General features: G+C 33.9%; 1 long non-coding RNA gene across 2 annotated transcripts in view; it reads right to left on the reverse strand.

The window, feature by feature from the left end:
- Positions 1 to 23,308, reverse strand: part of LOC129532918 (uncharacterized) — a 218,796-nt gene extending 195,488 nt beyond the window's left edge. The window contains exons 1-2 of one of the 2 annotated variants that reach the window (XR_008678856.2): positions 23,106 to 23,308; positions 6,136 to 6,302 (exon numbers count right to left, since the gene is read on the reverse strand). This is a non-coding gene — a long non-coding RNA (uncharacterized lncRNA). Of the gene's footprint in view, positions 1 to 6,135; positions 6,303 to 14,173; positions 14,288 to 23,105 lie in introns of those variants that run through there. The other variant, XR_008678857.2, reaches the window with a different exon arrangement.
- Positions 23,309 to 23,760: the final 452 nt, after the last annotated feature.

Raw genomic sequence — 23,760 nt, forward strand, 5'->3', positions numbered from 1 at the left:
GACATAAATTTCAATTCCTCTGGATAATCACCAAGGAGTGTAATGGCTGGATCCTATGGTAAGCGTATGTCTAGTTTCGTAAGAAACTATCAAACTTCCAAAGTGGCTTTACTATTTTGCATGACCACTAGCAGTGAATGAGTTCTGTTGTTTCACATCCTCACTAGCATTTTGTGGTGTCAGTGTTTTGGATTTACACCATTTTAATAGGTGTGTAGTGGTATCTCATTGTTATTTTAATTTGCAATTGTCCAAGACCTGATATCAAGCACCTTTTCACAGGCTTACATGCCATTTGTGTATTTTCTTTGGTAAAGTGTTTGTTTGGGCCTATTGCCCATTTTTAATTGGGTTGTTTCCTTATTGCTGGGTTTTAAGACTTATTTTTGTATTACAGTTAACAGTCCTTTATCAAATATTTTCTTCGAGTCTGTGGCTTGTAGTCTCACTCTCTTGCCAAAAATTTTTAATTTTCATGAAGTCCAGCTCATCAATTCTTTTATTTATAGATCATACCTTTGGTGTTAAATATGAAGTCATCACCATATCCAAAGTTATCTAGATTTTCTCCTATATTATCTTCTAGAAGATTTATAGTTTTACATTTTACATTTAGATTATTCTTGCTTGGTTTGGGGGAAGGATGTAAGAACTATGTCTAGATTCATATTGTTTTGCATGTGGATGTTTGGTTGGTCCAGCACTATTTGTTGAAAAGATTATCTTTTCTCCATTGAACTGCTTTTGCTTCTTTGTCAAAAGTCGGTTGACTTCATTTGAGTGGGTCTTGCACCTGTTCCATTCATCTGTTTGCATATTCTTTCACCAATATCACATAGTCTTGATTACTGTAGCTTTATAGTAGGTTTGAAGTTGGGTGGGGTCAGTCCTCTAATTTTATTCTTTTCCATCAATATTGTGTTGGCTATTTGGGGGTCTTTTTACTCTCCATATGAACTTTAGAATTAGTTTTTTAATAGCCACAAAATAATTTCTGTTGAGATTTTGATTGGGATTACACTGAATCTATAGTAAAATTGAGAAGAACTGACATCGTAGCAATATTGAATATTCTTATCCCTGAACATAAAATTTCTCCATTTATTGAGTTCTTTTCTGATTTCTTTCACCACTGTTTTATAGTTTTTCCTCACATAGATATTGTATATATTTTGTTAGATTTATGCTTAAGTATTTCATCTTTTTGGGTGTTAGTGTAAATGGCATTGTGTTTTTAATTTCAAATTTCAGTTGTTCATTATTGATATAGTAAGTCACGAAAGCAATTGACTTTTATATAATAACTTTGTATCTTGCAACCTTGCTATAAATTCTTACTGACTCCAGGTTTGTCAGTTCATTTAGATCTTCTACATAGACAGTCATGTCATCTGCAAACAAAGACAGTTTTATTTTTTCCTTCTCAACCTCTATATTTTAATTTCCTTTTCATGTCTTACTGCCTAGCACTTTCAGTATGATGTTGGAAAGGAATGATGTGAGGGGACAGTCTTGTCTTTTACCTGATCTAAGTGGAAAAACTTATTTTTAAAAAACGAAGTCTGATGTTAGCTGTAGGTTTTTTTGTAGATACTCTTTATCAAATTGAAGAGGTTCCCCAGTACTTTAATTTGCTGAGAGTTGCATTTCTTTAAAAAATCAGGATTAAGTATTGTTTTGTCAAATGACTTTTCTCCATCTATTGATGTAATCATGTGATTTTTCTTTGTATGTTTATTGATGTGATGGATTATATTAGTTTAATTTTGAACTCTGAACCAATCTTACCTACATGGGATGAAGTCCGCTTAGTTCTGGTGTATAATTCTTTCATAAATTATTCATTTGAATGTGTTAACTTTTTTCTGAGGATTGTTGCATCCACGTTCATGAAAGATATTGTTTTGTAGTTTTCTTTTCTTATAATCTCCTTGCCTAATTTTTGTATGAGGCTAACTCTGGTCTCACAGAATTAATTAGAAAGTACTCCCTCTGATTTTGTCTTCTAGAGGAGATTATAGAGAATTTGTATAATTTTTTTCTTAAATGCATGGTAGAATTCACTAGTGAACACATGTGGGCCTGAGGCTTTCTGTTTTGGAAGGTTATTCATTATTGATTCAATTTTTTAAGTGGACATGCCTATTCAGATTGTCTATTTGCAGGTTGCTTTTTCATTCTCTTAAAGCTGCCTTTTGAAAAATAGAAATTTTAATTTTAATATAATGTAATTCATCAATATATTGTTGCAGGATTAATGCTTTTGGGTCCTCTTCAAGACATCTTTGCCTACTCTAACATCACAAGAATGCTCCTCTAAGTTTTGTCATTTGTTTGATTTCAAATTTAAAAGGCAAGAAAAACTTTAATGCATTTAGAACAGAATTTTGTGCACAGTATCAAGTAGGCATTACTTTAGGACATTCCATTGAATTAGCACCCTTAGTTGAAAGTCCATGTTTCCCCTCTAAACTGCAATGTCACTGTTGCCATAAACCAGGTGACTCTGTTTGTGTAGAAGTATTTCAGGACTGTTTTTCTGATCACTTAATATAATTTTCAGATAATAAATTTAATTAAACTAGCATTATAATAGATCCTAAGTCTTCCAGTGATGTACTTTTTCCAGAATACAATCTTGTTTGTTTTTGGTCATATGTATTTCCATATGCATTTGAGTTAGTTTGTTGATTTCAACACTGACATCTCTCTCTCTATATATATATAGTTATTATGATTATTTACAATAATTATATATATATAATTATTACAGTTATTATACTTATAATTTTAATCATTGTAATAATTCATGGAATGAATTTGTATCACCAGATAAAAAATACATTTAATAATCTTTTCATATGTTCATTGCTCTTTATTTTGTATGTGATTGCAGTTTTTTATGTCACGCTGTATAGATTCTTTTATATTTTCTGTGTTTATGTCAAATAGTGCCTTTTTTCATTCCTTTCCAAATTGTATCCACATTTAAAATATTTATTCTGCATTTCGTTTTGGCTAGAATGACAAGTGTAATGTTGAATAGAAAGGCATGATTTTAAATATCCCTGTCTTTTCCCAAATTCTAGAGGCAAGGCCTTAAAATTCACCATGGGAATATGGTATTTAGTGGAGATTTTATACATGTTTTTATTAGACACAGATACTAAGAATTTCAAAATATAAATGACTGACAAATTTTATCAGATGTCTTTTCTGTGTCTATTGAAGACAAGTATTTTTCTCCGTCTTTTGACATAGTCACATTGATTTCTCCTTTTTTGTTATTGTGGCAGAATATATTAAAGCATTAATACATTAATACGTCAAATGCTAAATGACCAATCTTCCTACAAATAGCTGGGGTAGACTATCTTGTACATAATTATAGATTTATTTATGTTCTTTTTTCCATCTATTTTTACAAGAGAGATAGTTCTAGACATTTATTTCCAGAAATTATTTTTGGAAATTTCATTTTATATCTTAAAATTTATTTTAATGCCAAGATTATGCTAGCTTTATTAAAATACTTGGTAAATATTTTCTTTTTTTATCTTGTCTTCAAGACTTTGTATACAACTGATGTTACTCCTTGAGTGTTTCAAGAAATTTGTAGATGGAGTCATATAAACTAGTTATTTTCCTTTTGTGATGGTGTTTAATAATGCATTCAAATTTCTTCAATAGATGAAATATGCAAATCTTTTATTATTCTGTCAGCTTTAGCATGTTTATCCTAATTTTCAAATATATTGACATACATTTATTATGATGATAATATTAATAGTGTTGTAATGTCCCCTTTTAAATGTTGGCATATAGTTATTTTTGTTTTCTTTTTTTTAATTAATAAGTGATATGAAGTGTTTATCAAGTTTATCAATCTTTTCAAAAAATCAACTTTTGCCTTTGTCTAACTTTTCTATTATACATTTTTTATTTTTTAGATTTCTACCCATATCTTTATTACATCTTTTTACATAATAAGTTTAATTTGCTTTTTTCCCCTAATTTGAATTAGAAAACATTTCAAATCTTTTGTTACTCATATTCTTTTGATATATTCATCTAAGCCGGTACATTTTATTCCAACTATGCTTTAATTATACCCTGCAAGAATTTATATGTTTAGTATTCAGCTAAATATTTTCTAATTTCCATTGTTTCTCTTTTGAATTCTAGGATTTTCTAAGATATGTGGTTTGATGTTTTCACACTTAGGAATTTTCCAGTTATCATTTCTTAGAGAAATAAAAAATTTTAATATTTTAAACATTTTGAGGATTTCCTTTGACTTAGCTATAAAATTTGGCAAATGTTTCATGGCAACTGAGAAAAAAATATAATTTTTGTTGTTTTTTGATGCCAGATTATTTCTATAGGAATAAAAATATTTTAAATTATATTTTAATTAAAGAGGCTGAGAAGGGAAAGGAAGGAGGATGAGTAGAAGGTAATCAAGGGTCAAAGATACAGTTAGATAAAAAGAATAAGTTCTGGTATCCAATAGTACAGCAGAGAAATTATAGTTAACAATAATTTATTATATATCTCAAAATAGCTAGAAGAGAATAATTGTAATGTTTCCAACAGAAAGAAAAGATAAATGTTTGAGGTGGTAGATAACTCAATTGCCCTGACTTCATTATTCCACATTGCATATACGTATCAAAATATCACACATACCTTCAAAATAAGTACAACTCTCATATATAAACGAAAAATAAAAGAAAATGACTCCTTGCTCACTTTTCCATTCCTTCTATCAGCTACTGGAGGAGGTGTTGAAGTATTTTTTAATATTGAAGGTTACTTTTTCCCATCAATTGGATTAATTTTTGCAATATATAGGTAATAGCTATGTTACTAAGTATATAGAAGTTTAAGATTACAAAATAGTTATAATTAATTATTACAAAATTTTTATCTTTTAGCTAGTAATGTTAATTGCTTTTAAGTCACGTTTATTTAGCCTTTCCATGGCATATCATTTTCCAAGATTTTCTTTCAACCCTTTTGTATCTTTTATATTTGCAACAAAACTTTTGATAGATTTAGGTTTAGAATAAAATCCAGCTCTACAATATTAGTGCCTAATTTTGAGAATTTACCACATATTCCATATAACTGAAATTGCTGAGTTTTACCTATAATTTTATTAGGTGTTTTCCATTTGACTCACTTATTTTAAGATCCTACCTTCCCTCCTATGTTGTCTTCTTTTAAATTAATAAATACTTTTAATTGTTCCATAATTCCATTTAATAATGTGATATTCTTTCATTTTTAATAATTTAATTATGTTACAGATTACATTACATATTCTTACATTTTTCAGTGTAATACAAATATTTCAGCAGTAAATCTACATGGGAACTTCAGAACACATTGCTCCTTCAGGTGCTTTTGCTGTCTGCATAATTTCCTCTCTCAATACATTTAAAACTCCACAAAACACTACTGTTGTTTTGAGTAGTCAATATTTACATACATTTACAAATTTAACTCCCTTTCCAGTATTCATTATTGCCTCTTGTAATCATATACATAGATAACTATATAGTTGTGTGTGTGTGCATGTATATATATATATATATATATATATATATAAAACATAACTATAAATTAAATGAAAACTGTTTTTTGGCTGCATAGACCAGCTTCTGATATCTGAATCAAATTAAGATGTTAAATATTCATAGAAACCAAGTTATAGATATAAAACTAAGTTTTAAAACACTTTAATTCAATAGTGATTGCTAGTCATTTTAGGGCAAACAATCTAATAATAAATTAGCACATTCTCCAAATTGCTTGGCAATTAGTAAAATTGTTAAAAAGAATGCATTTTTTTAAGAATAGAAATTTTTATGATTTTAAGATAGTGCTATATAAATTATCTGTAAAATATACTACAAACATAGTGGCTTTAAAAAAAAAAAGACACATCTTTATTCTCTCACCTATTTCTATTGAACAAACATCTCAGCATGATTTATCTCATTCTTCCACTCAGGGTTTAGGAAGGGTGCTTTCTGGAATCAGCCAGGCCACATTTTTATCTGGAGGCTTACCTGGAGAAGAATCCACTTGCAAGCTTGGTCAGGTTGTTGGCAAAATTTATTTCCTTACCTCGGTAGTAGGACTGAGAGCTCTAGATTTTTCCTGACTGTCACCTGGAAGCTACACTCAGCTCCTGGAGGCTATGCACAGTTCCTCCATGTGTGTTCCTCTCCATGAGCAGTGAGCAATGTGGTGGCTTGCTTCTTCAGAGCCAGCTGGACAGCACAGTGGTGAATCTGCTAGAAAGATAGTATATCATGTAAAGTCCTATAATGATGGGAGTGACATCTCAGCACTTTTACCATATTTTAGTGGTTAGAAGCAAATTCTATCTTTCCCACACTAAAGCGAAGGGATTATGAAAATGCATAAGCACCAATGGGTTGGAAAAATGAGAGCATCTCAGATTCTGTTCGCCAAAGGAGCCTATCATTAACATGGCTCTTCTAAATACATAGTTTCAAAACTAAACTTGAGTCTATCAAGAAAAGGAAAAGTAAGTCAAATCAGAGATTTATTCATTATATAAATAATATATCCATCCTCAAAAATGTGTTTCAAGTTTTGTATATGTGTGTAGAAATGTTTCAGAGAAAGTTTAGAATTCTATTTCTTTATGAAATTTTAATTGTTAACTTCAACATTTAATCTTTGTGTGTGTCTTCGCTAAAGAGAAAAGAATCATTTAGTTTAAAACCTGATTATTTACTCAGAATTGCATTTTTCCTCAATACTGTATACAACTGGTATTTAAAACTCCAGTTAAAGTTTCCAGAGAAGAAATCTTAATAATGAGAGAATACTTGATTCAACAGCTATTATAACTTTCAATTCACTATTTAAAATATTTTTAGTCTTAGGGCTTTTGTTTTTACTTGACAGGTATTTTTATTCTACTTCCTCTTGACTGTTATTGCTGATTCTTCTCCACCCTAAGGACATTTACACTTCATCACAAGAAGCTAGATGGAACATTCTGAACTGCTATTCCTTTAGCATATTTGACACTTACTTTGACTTGGGTACAAAATTAGGAATTTGCATTTGGTTTCCTTTATGATGTTAGAAAGTTTAAAATGCATAAAATAACATGAAACTGTTGCTTATTTTTGTGTAACTCATAAAATATATTTGATAGATTAATTTTTGAAACTCACATATGTAATCTAATTTATTAAGATATAATAACATAAATATAAATCAGGTACTTAAATACACTAATAATTTAAAGCAATGAGGTATTGATCATTTTATACTGAATTTCTTTGTGAACATGCTGTGCCTTTGGACACTCAGATTAAAGCAGAGTGGATATATGAAAATTAGTAACAGATAGCTTTCCCCCTTTCCATATTTGATTCTAATAATTCATAATTAACATAATGTTTACTTAAAACAGAGTAAAAGAATGTTTCTTTCTTCGTAGCATAGGTGACCACTATAGGTAAACAAACTGTCTAAATGAAATTGGCGGAAAGTATTAAGAGTATATCCAATTTGTTTGGATGTACATCCAATTGTTTGGATGTACAAACAACATCCAAGAGTTGTTTCCTTGGATGACTAGATTCGATGGAATTGGCTGATGGATTCTTCCTTAACCATATGCTTATTGCACGCACTGAGGTTCTGATATTAATTCAAGTTTTGATCAGACTACCCAAATTTTTATGAACCACAACTTTAATTCAAAACTTGAATACTAGAGAACTTGTTATTGAGCTGATAAAATATTTTATAATAGTTTATTTTGAATATTTTTTTCTGGAATTTTGGGGGATACATTAGGAAAAAAGTTGAAAGAAATGTTGAAAGACAGAAGTTGAAAGAAAATGCTTATCTATGTGGTATTAAAATTAAAATTCACTTTCTGAACCCTGCTTCAAAATGTGTAACCAACTGAGAGCTCCCTTTGAAATCATTCTGGTCTTCAGTCAGATCCCAAACTCAGCTATTTCAAGAAAGTTACTTGCCTAGAGTAACATTTTTTTTTCCTTTTAGTCAACACTGGAGAGTTCTCTCTTACCACTTCTGAAATTCTTTAATTTTTTATTATAAATGAGACATAGATGATGTGAGCCTTTGATTTATGAAACATTTCCAGTCACTGTCTTATCATATGCCATGATAATAATAATTATAGATATATTATTAGCATTGATATAAATATAAGCAAAAAGCAATCACAGAATATAGAAGTAAAGTGCGCAGGCTTTTGAGTCAAACTGATTTGGTTTCAAAGGCTGTATCTTGGAAGCAGCCTGACCTTGGGTAAGTTACCAGAATAATATTTAACTTACAACATTAATGTGAGGATTAAGTAAAGGAGTGTATGAACAACATTTAGCACAGTGCCTTCCCAAAGTATTCTCTGATCACTACTTTATGATTATTGATACTACTGCTGTTGCTACTATAATTACTATAATATTTCTAATCCCCCTTCTCTAATTATTGCTCTAAAACTACAATCCACATGGTAAACTTTTAGCAATCCTCACATGCCTAAAGGTCACTAATGTGAAGAAATGGCTGCAAACTATCGCAAGGACAAAAAACCAAACACCGCACGTTCTCACTCATAGGTGGGAATTGAACAATGAGAACAGCTGGACACAGGAAGGGGAACATCACACACCGGGGCCTGTCATGGGGTGGGGGGAGGGTAGAGGGATAGCATTAGGAGATATACCTAATGTAAACGACGAGTTAATGGGTGCAGCACACCAACATGGCGCATGTATACAGATGTAACAAACCTGCACGTCGTGCACAGGTACCCTAGAACTTAAAGTATAATAATAATAATAAAAAAAAATCAGACAGGACTTTCCCTTTAGGTAAAGGTGGACTAAAAAAACTGCTGGACTGACCCACACACAGCTACATACTCTATAATTATTAATTTAAAAAGCAAATACTTGAAGGCACTGGAGAATGGACAAAAGGAATAGATTTTGGTAGGACATTCACACGCAGAGGAGGGCATAACAGAGTGATTGCACCCATTTTTGCTATGTTTAGACTAAAGGCAGGAACAGTTAGCACCAAATAGTGGATATCAGTGGAAAACTCAGTATTGTTGGCCTGAGAAACCAAGAAATTGAATGTCAGGCAACTATGACCACTGAACAGAAAAGGCAAAGTCCAGGCAACTAAAGAGCCAGACAAGTGATACCTAAATTACAACATCTTGCATACCTGGCTGACGACTCAACCATTCACTTACAGACCAGAATGAATGCATTCAGCTAAAATTAAAAGATCAAAACTAAAATCATGAGTGGCTACCCAAAAAAGAGGCACATTTTGCATCCAAACAACCTGTTTGCTAGAACAAAAGAAATGACACATCAGAAAGTTAATGAGTAAATGCATATTCTCAATGTAACATGAATAATGTCCGTGGTACACTGCAACAATTATCTAATATGCAAATAATTTATAATGTGGGATCCATTTTCAATATTAAAAAATTAACTGAGACCAAACCCCTGAGATAAACCAGATAACATTAGCACATGAGGATTTTAAAACTGCTAAAAAGAAGATTCTCGATGTAAAAAAAAAAAAAAAAGTTTCCAAAGATCAAAAATATAGGAAACATTAATGGAGCGATGGAAACAATAAAAATTAACAAATGGAAATTACAGAGATAAAAATAAACAATAACTGAAAATTTAAACATATAACTGTTACCTCAAGGAATGGTGATAAAGGAGGCAGTGAACTGGAAGATACAGCAATTAAAACTATTACTTAGAAAACAACTTAATAAGTGAATAGAGGCCCAGATAACCATCAGATAATATCAAATAGTTTAATACACACATGATTTGATTTCTGGATGGAGAGTTTTATGGGTTGAATTTTGTCCCTTCAAAACCTGTATGCTGAAGTCCTAACTCCTAGTACCTCAGAATGTGACCTTATTTGGAGATAGTATTGTTGCAGATGTAATTAGTTAAGAAGAGGTAATGTGAAAATAGGATGAACTCTTAATTCCATATGTCTGGTGTCTTATCAGAAGGGGAAATTTGGATACTCACATCCATAAAGGGAGATTGTTCATGAAGATAAAGGCTGAGATCATGATGATGCTTCTACTATTCAAGGAATGTCAAAGATTAACAGAAACCACCAAAAGCTAAGGTAGTGGCATTGAACAGATTCTTCATCAGAGTCTTGAGAAGAAACCAGTTCTGCTCATCTCATGATCATAGATTTCTAGCCTTCAAAACTATGAGAAACTAAATTTCTGTTATTTATGATCCTCATATCTTTTTGTGATACTTTGTTATGGCAGCCTAGCAAATGCATACAGACAGAAAAGAGAAAATGAAGGCAAAAATATTTGAAAACCTAAAGGCCTATTTAAAAAAAGAATAATGAGAGATGTGAAGTTACTGATTTCTACCATGATATAAAACATGAGGATGAGGATAAGTTCACCTTTCTGATTTAAAACTTTCTACATTTTATGAAAAGTAGCATAGAATAAACTCAGAACTAAGGAATCACTTGAACAACTGCTAAATAACAAAATAAAAATAAGTTTAGATGAACATTAAAATGTGTCAATAAATAAGAGGAAACATCAGATAGAGTAACATATACTAACGTGCTACCATAATAATTGTTACATGAAGCTATAATAGACTCTCATACAAAGCCACCGATTATCATAATGGATAAAAAGAAGACATGTCTTAAGTACAATGAAAGACATAAGTTGAAAACAAATGTCTCAGAAATATATGCTATGCAAACAAAGAAATCTTAAGAAGTGTAGTACAACTTTTGCTAAATAGATTTTAGTAAAAAAATAATTATCACCTTAAGAAAAGTGGGACATTTCCTAATGAAAAAAATTGTCAATTCACCTTAAAACTGCATCAATTGTAAATGTGTATGTGACCTAATAAGAGAGCTTCAGAATACCTGTAGAAAAATGGACGCAATTAAAGGACAAATTACACAAGCCCACAAAATAGCTGGAACATCTTAACACCCCTGTTTTGGAAATTCATATAACAACTCGATTTAAAATATCAGCGAAAACATGTAACAGCTGAACAGCATTATTAATCATGTGACCTATTTAATATTTTGGGGCACTCCACAGGCACACATTCTTTTCAAGTGGATGGCATATATTCACTATGATAGACAACACGCTGAGACAGAAGTGTCAACAAAACAAGATGCATTACAATTCTCTACCATAATTACAATGAAACATAATAAAGCAAGCATATCAAAAATTTTCCAAATACTTTGAAATTAAACAAAAATGATCCCAATAATTCATGGGTCAACAAAAAAATCAGAGCAAATGAGAATACATTTTGAATTAAATGGAAATGTCAACACAACAAATTAAAAGATATTGGACAAAACTAAACCTAGTTCTTAAAGATGTTCTATGATTTTAAATGAATATGTTAGGAAAGATAAAATATCGTAATTCAGTGTTCTAAGTATCTTCCTTAACAAACACAATAAACCAACAAAAAACAAAAGCAAACCAAAAAACCCAAACAATGAAACAGTGAATTATCCAAAACATAAGAAGACACAAAATCCATAAATGCGTCAAAAATTTTAACAACTACATTACAGAAGAAGATATATGAATGGCCAACAAGCTCAAAATCGCTAGTCATCCGAGAGATTCAAAATAACACTACAATATCATAACACTGTATACCCACTTTAGCTAAAATTAAAAAGGCATCTGTTCGTGAGGATATGGAGTAACTAAAATTCTCATACTTTGCTTGCGGGAATGCAAAATTGTACAGTCATTTTGGAAAACAGATTAGCAGTCACCTGTAAAATTAAAGCTAAAATTCCTTATGACCTAACAAGTCCAGTTTTAGAGATTTACTCAAGAGTAATGAAAATACATATCTATAAAAAGCCCTGTATAAAAAAGTTGCTAATAGCATTATTCATAGTAGCCAGAAATTGGAAAGAATCCAAATGTCCATCAACAGACGAATGCCTAACAAAATGTTGATATAAGCATAATACGGACTTCACACACAATTAAAAGAAGCAAACAACTGACACATGTAACAATCTGGATCAACTGCAAAACATCATGCTAAGTGAAAGAATTCAGATAACACATACTACACATGATTTTATTTCGATGACATTCTGGAAAAAGCAAGTGACATCAAAACAGATCGATTACAGCTAGGGTTCTGGGAAAGGGGCTTGAGGGAAATGCTCAAGATATTGGTAAAATTCTGTATCTCCATTGTGGTCATTGTTATATGAACACATACAACACCTCAACACTTTTCAAATTGTTCATTTAAAGTAAATGACGTTTTTTGGATGTAACATATACCTCAATAAAGCTGTCGAAAAACAGAGCAGAAGAAAAAACCAACCAACCAAGCAAATTGTAGATTTAGTAAGAGAGCCAGTTTATATATTAAATTAGCCACTAATTGTGCCTGGTTTTTAATAAGATGTGTCATGTCAATAAAAAAGAAAAAGAAAACATTTGGCACTTGTTTTTAAATGACCTTTCAAGAGAGATAAAGAGGGATAAGAATAGGCTTTAATTTTCAAGCATTTTATGCTATAACATAATAAATAAATAAACATGGTGGCAGCAGGGGTGTAGTGGTTAGAAGCACAGACTCTGGTTGTGCAGCAGGTTCTCATTTTGCTGTCATGTCGATGAGAGAAAAACATCACTCTCCAGGAGCTACTGTCTGTCTGGAGTCTACATGTTCTCCCTGCATCTGTGTGGGTTTTCTCTGGGGACTGTGAGTTCCTCCCATGTCCCAAAGCTGTGTCCGTTAGTGAACTAGCAAGTCTCCATGATCCCCGTGTGAGTGAGTTAGGGTGTGTGTGAGCCACCCTGCCATGCTTTGGTGTCCTGGCAGTGTCGGTCCTGTCTGGTTCCCTAAGGGCTCTAGCCACCTGTGACCCTGAACTAGAGTAAGCAGGTAAATACTTATTTTACATGTTTTATCTTTCTTAAATGTACATATAGCTCACATTTATTTTAATGTTTATTATGACAACTATTTTACGTCATTATTTAGATATTTGGTGATGTTTTTGTGACCACAAATATGCCCTGGAAATTTAACTCTGGTTTATGTCAATTAGCCTAAAGAAAAATTGGTTTCTTATAGTTGTTTTGCTTTTAGTTGCAGTTTCCAATAACCTATTGTATAGAGCACCTTTGAGATAAGTAACTATAATACATCTTCTAAAAAGACTCCACCTTAATTTCTACAGGCATCATGTCAACAGGGACAAGATGGTTCACCTAATCAATAAAGACTACATCCAGCCAGATAAGGACACAACCAGGTATACTCTTCCACTAACAGTCCTCACCAGAGGACTCTGTGACCTTAAAAAGAGCAGGACGTCACCAATTCAAAACCACTGTGTTAAAAGACACCATATTGCTGTCACTTGTGATAAGCACCTAGTATCTGCTCCTGAAGGCTCTGCCTACATCACATACTCTTGATGGACAGATGGATGACCCGGACCCAGGACAGGATACTCTTTTTATCCACGTCTCTCCCTGGACTGGTTAAATTAACTCTTTTTCTGTCCCCTTTTACTTAATGTTAAATGTTACTTTGTTTGTTGTGATATGTTTAGTCTATGACATTTACATATTGATTAAGTATACTATTTATATATGGTTTGCAATGTTGACCGACTTGTGGAGTGGCTTGAGCCTGTGTGCCTGTGGCTGTGACTACTGAGTGAACAGGACGGATTAAGGAGAATTGCTCCCTTGGTAACTCCATGGAACTTGTAGCTTTCATGATTTAAATAGCATTAATAAAGCCTGACCATTGTGGAAAGACAAAAACATGCATGGGCCTAGTTATCTCTGACCTTCTGTCACTCACAATAATTGGCATAGTCAGTGCTTTTGCTCCACAGACACATTTTCAAAACTAAAATCAATTGGCATTTATAATCACATGACTATAAAAACTAAATTAAGAAAATTCCTAAGGCCAAAGCCTCTACTAAGACTTAAATTAGAAACCAAGCTGTTTTGCAAAACAACCTGCCACTCTCTCTAAAAAGGTACATAATCTTGCTTCACCTTGAAAGCCCGGCTCCTTAGGGAAATCTTAGGTGATAGGATTTCTGTACCCATGCCATGTAGACTGAAGGCTGACAAGGTCTTGGTTGGTGCCAAGCTAGAAGCTGGTGGAGCCAGAAAGGCTCATACTGAGCAGGGTCTCAACAATGAGATGGTGGTTGTCAAAACAAACTTGTCATTTGGCTGAAAGAAAGGAAAGTGAATTATCACATATCCTCCACTCATACGGTTGGTTAAGGTGAGAAACTGAAATATTTATATATTAAGAAACTAAACAGAGTAGCCACTAATATTGCATAATGTGTCAGCCCTAGGAAACAATGGCCATAGAGGGCTCACTGTCCAAATACATTACTTAGTGTTGAGGCACCCAACAGAGTTGGAAGTCAAAAAAAAGCTTCCTGTATGATGAATGCCACGAGGATATACTGTCATACTTGAGGGACCCCCAAAATATTAAACCCTTAATTACCAGAGTCCCTAGAGAAGAAATTTCCGTACTTGTAATGCAAAGTATCTAATAGATACACAGGGATCCCAAGAAAGGCAAATAGATAGCTCATAAGATTTTAAGGAAAATTCCTTTCAGATGTAACTTTAAGGGAGGACCCTTGGGACCAAATGGGGACCTGGGTCCCATTTTAGAGAATTTAGTAGATTATGATGACCCTGCAGTGGAGGTATATGTGTCAAGACCTATAGTAACTAGAAAACAGTTTTAGATTATAATCATGGAAATGGCAGACCTCAGGACATCAGTGAGGAAGCAGAATACGCCAGAGCAGAATTACAAAAAATAAGAACAGATTTTTGCTAAAGACAGACCACAGATGTAGACTGGCTCCTCCATCTATGGGATTATGGAGCAAACATCACAGAACTATCAGGCACAAAAATGCATCAGATCCCTACATTCGCAGAAAACACATTACTAAATGATCGCCTATTAGAACTAAAAACAAACTACCCAAGAAGCATCCTATCCCTCTGGGATTAAATCAATTAGCCTGGAAATCTGCCCATTCATATTTAGACCCAACAAAATTAGGAGACAGATTCAAGTGGAATGATCTAACACAGGCACAAAAGAATACAAAAAAAAATCGGCTATCCTAGGGATGGTATATGATAGATATAACCAATATGCGACTCCACTTGAAATTCCAGCTACAAATGAAATTAAAAGAGCACTTCTATTAGGAGCACCACCAAACCTGAAGGTCTCCTACATGAATGCTCTCTCAAGCACACATAACCCTGCAAGATATATTATACTAGAAACTTTCAAACTTTCTGCAGAGTTAGGAACCCATAAGGTAATATTTATGACAAACCTGATATAAACACCAAAAAATAAATTCAGGAAGTCACCATTATACACACACACACACACACACACACACACACACACACACACATACATATATGTATATATGTATACATATATACATGTATACATACATGTATATATACAAACAACTCTGAGACTTGTTTGAAAAAAATATATATATACTATATATATATATACGTATATATATATATTTTCAAACATATATATTTTCAAACACTATATATATATCTACACGTGTATACATATACACGTGTAGATATATATTTTTTTTTTCAAACAAGTCCCAGAGTTCACTCAAAATGGACGTAAGCCATCTTGGCAAAATAAATCAAGGCAGATGAGTCAGCAACCCAGACAAAACAATTGTCAATCTAAGCAAAATAATTAGCAACCAAGGACAAAAGGACCAAACTGGCAATAAGGCTGTCCAAGGCCACCGGCTAGATACTAAAATGTATGGGCAAATACATTCTTGAGGTCCAGGACCAAACCCACAACTTCAGAAACAATAACAGCAACGATAAAGAAATTTTACAAGAAAATTTTTATCAAAAAACTGGAACCCCCTTGAGTACAAGCTATAACAATCAAATCCAGGGATAACAAACCATATGTGCAATTAGCTATACAAATTGACAAATAGGTATACACATTTCTTTTAGAAACCATATCACAAGTAAGCCTTCTTAGATATAATTCCCGACATTCTGACACAAATGTCCATATAGAAGAACTTGGAGGAAAATTAATTCAAGGTTTCCCAATCTCTGCTTTTATACTTCTCTATAACTCTAAACCTATACCTTGAAATCGGTGGTGGCCTATTAAAAAACTTAAAGGAACTAAAATTCTCTAATCTAGCACAAATTAAAATGAAACCCATAACACTGCCTATACCCTACTGAACATTAATTATTAAAGGGAGGACATAAAGAAATAACAGCAAAAATCTAGAATTTCTCAAGGAAGATATTAAAATTGGAATTTCAAATAATTTTAATAGTTTAGTATGGCCTGTTCTAAAACCAAATGGGAGCTATCATTTAATGACTGACTATAGAAATCTAAATAAAGTCTCATCTAAAATGCCAAGTATTACCAGATGCAGAAGTCATCAATAAGATCACGATCTATAACGGCAAATACTATGTAATTATAAATCTGTTGGACATTTTCTTTGCATACCAATAGACCAAGCCAAGAATATACCACCTTTACTTGAGGAGGCAAATGATATCGATTTAAAAGTTTACATCAGGGATGTCTAAATAGTTCAGGAATAGCTCTTCTTCTTTTTTTTTTTTTTTTTTTTGAGAGGGAGTCTTGCTCTGTCACCCAGGCTGGAGTGCAGTGGCATGATCGCGGCTCACTGCAACCTCCGCCTCCTGGGTTCAAGCGATTCTCACACCTCAGCCTCCCAAGTAGTTGGGACTACAGGCTTGTGCCTGGCTAATTTTTTGTATTTTTAGTAGAGACAGTGTTTCACTGTGTTAGCCAGGATGTTCTCGATCTCTTGATCCCGTGATCCACCTGCCTTGGCCTCCCAAAGAGCTGGGATTACAGGCATGAGCCACCACGCCTGGCCAGCTCTTCCAATTTATTATCACACATAGACCAGTCCAAGTATACATCTCAAATAGTATCATACATAGATGACATTATAATGATAAACAAGAACCAGGAAAACCTTTTTTAAAAACCTCCTTTAATAACACACTTAAGATCACTGGGATGAACTACTAATATAGATAAAACCACAGGCCCAGACAACAGCTGTAAATTTTCATGAGTACAATGTTCACGAGAAGGGAGAAAAATGCCAACCACAGTGATAGATAAAAGAAAAGCCCTTAAAGCATCAAAAAACAGGAAGGCCAAAGACTAATAGGTTTATCTGGATATTGGAGACAGCATATGCCTTACTTAAACATCATCCTGAAACCAATAGATAACATAACTAGAGAATTCCAACACTTCACATTTGGAGAAGAACAAAAACTAGCACTTGAAATACTCAAAGGTACATCACTATGTCCCAGATAGTGCATTATCCATCTCCAGATTCACAAATTAGGTTGCAAATTCTAATGAGTGATAAATATGGAACATGGTCAATATGGACAGAAAAACCAGATACTAAATCCATCCTACTTGTCGAATTTTGGACAATAAAATTTCCATACTCTAATAACAAGTACATCCCATTTGAAAAAAACATGTGGCTTACACAGGAAGCCTCGAAAATACTGAGCCTCTGACTGGCAACAGCATTACAATAAGATGCCATAAGCCTTGTCTTCACTGGATAAAATTGAGTTCTGAAGAATTGACAGGTATCCAAATTGATCCAAAGCTGCTCACATGGTAATGGTACATCCAGGCTTTAAGGGTCAACCAGGCCTCCTCACCAAGGACATTCACAAGACTGAAATAGACTTGCCGGAATTTATTCTGAGGACAAGAACAATCCATGCCAATCCAGGTAGATGGGCCCAGTCTGGCCTAATGTCTAGAATAATACCTTGTTTATAGATGGATCAGCTGCCATGACCCAAGGCCAGACCCAACAGACAGCAGCAGCACTCAGACCCAAGGACCAAAAAATCCTGAAGACATCAGGCAAATCACTCTCTGCACAGCATACAGAATTGATTGCAGTTGTTCCATATCAGACACTCAGTATTAGAAAATCAAAAGAAAATTTACATTTTATAGATTCATGGGTAGTTGCAAGTGGCATAGCCCTATGGTCATATAAATGGAAACAAAATAATTTCAAAATTAATAGTGAAGACATATGGTACAAATATTACTGGGAGGAAATATCTGAATTATCAAACAGAATTAAGATATTTGTGAAACATGTATCAGCACACCAAAAAGATTATTCAGAGATGACAAAATATAATAGGTAGATGCACTAACAAGGAACATAACCACTGACAAACAAAACACACCCAAATTAAAACTACAGGGAAATTCAGACAACTCATGGAGACATTCATTACCATCTCTACAATTCAGGAGAAAATCAGACAATGAATGGGAGATACTAGAAGTACACCCAGTAGCTTTAATAAAACAGGGAGATGACTTTAAACAGATACCAGAAGCAGCTTGTAATCAAATACTCCTATAATTACGTAAGCAAAAAGAACGACTGGGCATATACTCACTGTACGGGTGGCTATCAGACAGAAATCAAAAGGTGATACGGCACCAAGTTAAAAAGCCTATAGCTAATTGTGAGCAATGTAAAACTACCTAGATGAATATAGAAATACTAAACAAAAAGATACATACAAACCCAATGCCTTTGGCCGACAGAATTTATAGGACCATTAAAGCGCCACTACCAATAAAAATATGCAGTAACAATTGTGAATGTATATGTACATGGATTGTCATAGCAATAGTAGGTAGACATCCATCTGACAAATATACCATCTCAGCCTTAGAAAATTGGGTGGCTCACTACAAAACACCTAAAGTAATTGAAAGTGATCAGCGAAATCATTTTGCATCAAGGGCTACAAAAGCATTGACAGATCAGTGAGATATAATACAGTGCAATTTCCACCTACCTATAATCCCATGGCAAGAAACCTAGAGAGACTTAATGAACTATAAAAAGAGGATTAAAAACCTTAGACCAAATGAGTATATTCCAACAAACTCTTAACCTGGTATGTTTTCATTTAAATCAAAAGGACAGACTCCATAAGAGCAACCCTCAGTCTCATCTTAATCAACTGACTTTAATGGTCATAAAAGAAAAGGAAAAATATGATGCAAATATTATACCTTACAAGGTGAGTACTAGACTAATTTCCAAGACTATCTCTCAATAGTGGATTCTGGCCAACAGACACAAAATACATATTGGACTACAGGAAAAAGAGAAGAGTCACAATTACACAAAATCCCTACTAAATATACTGATTGCTGGATGTCAGCATCTTCCAGAAACCCATTATGGTCCTGGATACCACTGGAGATAAGTATTTTTTATAAAGGACAACAAATAAAATGGGATAATTAATATTTACAGGTACTCACAGACCAGATACCTACAATCTGCTGTTATCTAACTCACCACTAGTACTTGGACCATTTACACCCACATACAAAACAACAGAGATTATTAGCACATTCTTTACACAAGATGATCCAAGAAACATGATCATATTAGACAAATTTACCTATAAAACCAAATATGTATGAGATCAAGTTATTTTTCTATTGTGCCCACTGAAATTTTGAAGATGTAGATAGAGACAACATACAATTTCAATTATTTGACTGGTGGGAAACAGTAGGAACCAAAATAAATGTGGGAAAAGTCACAAAAATAGATGCAGGTATGTCAAATTCCTTTTTCTCTATTATCCAGCCATTCCACGAATCATAGAATAAGGTTACATGGTCGGCCCAACACCCTATTTACAAAAATATAACCAGACTAGACTCCCATTTATGTAAATTTATATCTAAAGTCAGCTCTTTTGGAAAAGCTATGTTAAACCTTGGGACACTGAACCATGCATAATTGAGAGAGGATGCTGGAATGACATGTGTCGCTAAAAGACACACCACTAGAAACCACAGTGGACCAAGGGGACAATAAAACCTCCACCTAAATTACTAAAATCAAATGTATTTGAACCCATGCTAATTAACCCTTAAGATTAATTTACAAATCAACACCTAGGAGAGTCAAAATATTTTTCAAAAACTAAACATTTTTTTTTTTTTTTTGGAGACAGAGTCTCACTTTGTTGCCCAGGCTGGAGTGCAATGGTGTGATCTCAACTCACTGCAGCCTCCTCCTCTTTGGTTCACGCGATTCTCCTGCCTCAGCCTCCCAAGTAGCTGGGATTACAAGTGCACACCACCATGCATGGCTAATTTTGTATTTTTAGTAGAGACAGGGTTTCACCATGTTAGCCAGGCTGGTCTTGAACTTCTGACCTCAGGTGATCCAGCTGCCTTGGCCTCCCAAAGTGCTGGGATTACAGGTGTGAGCCACCGTGCCTGGCTGAAAACTAACAATTTAAAGTCACAAATATCTAACCACGATGTCTACAATTTGAGGGACAAGGATACAACATACAGCTCATTTTACCAAACTTACCACCACTAGAAAAATATCATTTAGAAATCTGCTATAAATATTCGTAACAATTGAATTTCAAACTTAGTCACTGCAGAAACACAAAAAGCAGAAATTCAGGAAGTTAAAACAGATGTATTTAATTTTAAACATAAACTTAATTCCTACATGTCAACTACCACATCTATACTGTCATCAATTTCACAGGCACTTAATGAAATAAACCAATGATAACTCATACCCATGTTCTTACAGAATATCAAAAGGAATTCAATTACAATATTGATCACAAGGTAGACATCTAAAAGTCAACATATTTACATTAAGAAACCTTATGGTGAAAAACTAGGGCAAACACAGTGGACTAGGATAAGTACTTTAGTAACTCAGACTTGGAACAATATAAGAAACACAATACAATCAGGAAAATCATTCATAGAAAATTGGAACAAAGCAGCTATATTTCAACTGGATACATCCAAACCATTAGGATGTGACGATTCAGGGCAATGTATATTCAACTTTTGTGAATTAAGAGGAGAAGACTCACTATTGGCATATTGGCACAATGACAAATTCACAGACAAATAAAAGACATAATTTCCAACTAACTTCCCTAGAAAAGCCACTATTTATTGATGGTTATTTTATATAAAGATAATTAATATTCCAACAGTCAAACACTATATACTATATCTTTCAGGACATACTACCTAAACTAGATGACTTAACCTATCAGCATTACAAAAATACCCATAATGGCTCTAGTCTTAGGAAACTTCACTTGGATAGTGTGCTCAGAGAAAAATTATAACCTGATTATAACCACACAAGTCGAAAGCACAACATACACTTGCAATTAGAATTTGTCAAACTGATGTATGTCATAAACATCACCCTCACAAACACTTCAAAACTTACCACTATATGGAAGAAATAAAAAGTAGAGATTTTTGTTCATCATTGTGGCACTCCAACATAATAAGAAGCACCTTGGGAAGAAACCACACAGACAAAGACAAACAAGAAAACTCAAAGAAACTTGAACAGGCTCATGATAAATTCCATACAGAATTAGCACAATTAACATGCACTACTGAGACAGTAACACATAGAATAGCAATATTAAACACATAAAATCACATTTGAAAAATACCTAGATGGCTTACACTGAAGATGTACCTTCTTGCAAACGATCAAAAAGACCTTTAGCCACACTTTTTGTAACAGCTCATGGTTAGCTTGAAATCTAATAAATATATTAAAAAACTGGATTCCAGAATTGGTCTAAAATCTTTGAGAACATTTATAGAACTTTGTTATCTTCGTTGCAGTCATCTTCTTTTCCAACTATAAACTGAAAACCTGCATTGCTAGCCTTTGTAAAACAAAGTTTGTAAACAAGCTGCCAAGAGAAAATTAATTACCAAGGCCGCTTGTAATTTTTTACTTTTGTAACCCCTTCCTCAAATATTGTTTGCATTGTGATTACTAAAATCATGAGGTGGATTGTTTAGAGCACCCTAGACATAAGTAACTCCAACTTAGAAGATGACACCATCTTACATTTCAAAACGCATCATACCAACAGGGAAAAGATGGGTCACCGCGTTGATAAAGACTGCATCCAATCAGATAAGGACATCACCAGGCATACTCCTCCGCTATCAGTCCTCACCAGAGGGCTCTGTGGCCACAAAAAGAGCAGGACTTCAGCAGCTTGGACCTCCATCTTAACAGACAATGTCTCACTGTCATTTGTGATAAGCACCCAGCATCTGCTGCTGAAGGCTGTGCCCACATCAAAGACTTTTGACTGATGGACCATCCAGACCAGCACAGGCCATTCATTTTGTCCACGACTCTCCCTGCACTGATAACCCTTTTTCTTATCCCTTTTCTCTCAATGTTAAATGTTACTTTGTTGTGAAATGTTTAATCTATAACATTTTTATATTAAGTACACTACTACGTATGGTTTGCTATGTTGACTGACTTGTGGAGTGGCTTCAGCCTGTGTGCCTGTGGCTCCGACTGCAGAGGGAAGGGAAGCACGATGGAGAACCGCGCGACTACAGACGGAAGGGGAAGTACGATGGAGAACCGCCCCCTTGGGAGTTCCTTGTAGCTTAGGAGTTTCGTGATTGAAATAGCATCGCTAAAAGTCTAACATTGTGGAAAGACATAAAGGTGCATGAACTTCGTTATGTCTGACCTCATGCCACTCATGATACAATGTTTTATATTAGAAGTGTTTAGGGTCATTATTTAGAAGCTTGGTGATGCTTTTGTGACCGGAAATAGGCCATAAGAATTTAACTCTAGTTTGTTTCAACTAGCCTAAAGGAAAATTGGTTTCATTATAGTCCTTTTGCTGTTTAAAGTCACAGTTTGCAGGAATCTATCTACCTCTTAAGTGATAATTTACTGTATAGACCTTGAGGCCAAATCAAATCTGCGCCACTTACCGTGTGAATTTCGGCGGTTGCATATCCCACTGTGTTTGAGTTTTCTCATTTTACAAATGCTGGTAAAAATAGGGTTCCTCAATAAGTTTGTTGTGATGATGAAGTAGTTGTCTTAGTCCATTTGGTGTTTGGTGAAAGGTACCACATGCCAGAGAACACAGGAGAGAGGGCAAGAGGAGCCCAACTCACTTTTATAACTAACCTGCTCTCGTGAAAACAGTATCATTCACGGGGGCAGAGTCTGCATGACCTCATCACCTCTTAAAGCTCCCACCTCTCAACACTGTTACACTGGGGATTCAGTTTCCAACACATGAACTTTGGGAGAAATACTCAGGTCATAACTTCACTTTTTCCACATAAAGCACTTAGAAGAGCACCTGCTATAGTCTAAGTACACAATAAACACAATTATCATTAGAAATCGTGCATGGCTTGCTGAAAGAACAGTAATGCATGAGGGAAGCACACATTTAATCAATTTAAATCCATTCAATTTTAGTGTGGGCTACTGATTTAGTTAATTGAGGCAAGTAAAGATTCAGGTTTTTCCTCCAGAATTTCATTTTACTCAAAGCCTGAGGAATTCTGTCAGGTGGTTGTGAATGACTTCTTCCATGATTTGGTTAAATCTCTATTTTAAAGTTACTGAATA

This window comes from Gorilla gorilla, chromosome 3 (assembly GCF_029281585.2).
Source record: "Gorilla gorilla gorilla isolate KB3781 chromosome 3, NHGRI_mGorGor1-v2.1_pri, whole genome shotgun sequence".
Lineage (NCBI taxonomy): Eukaryota > Metazoa > Chordata > Mammalia > Primates > Hominidae > Gorilla > Gorilla gorilla.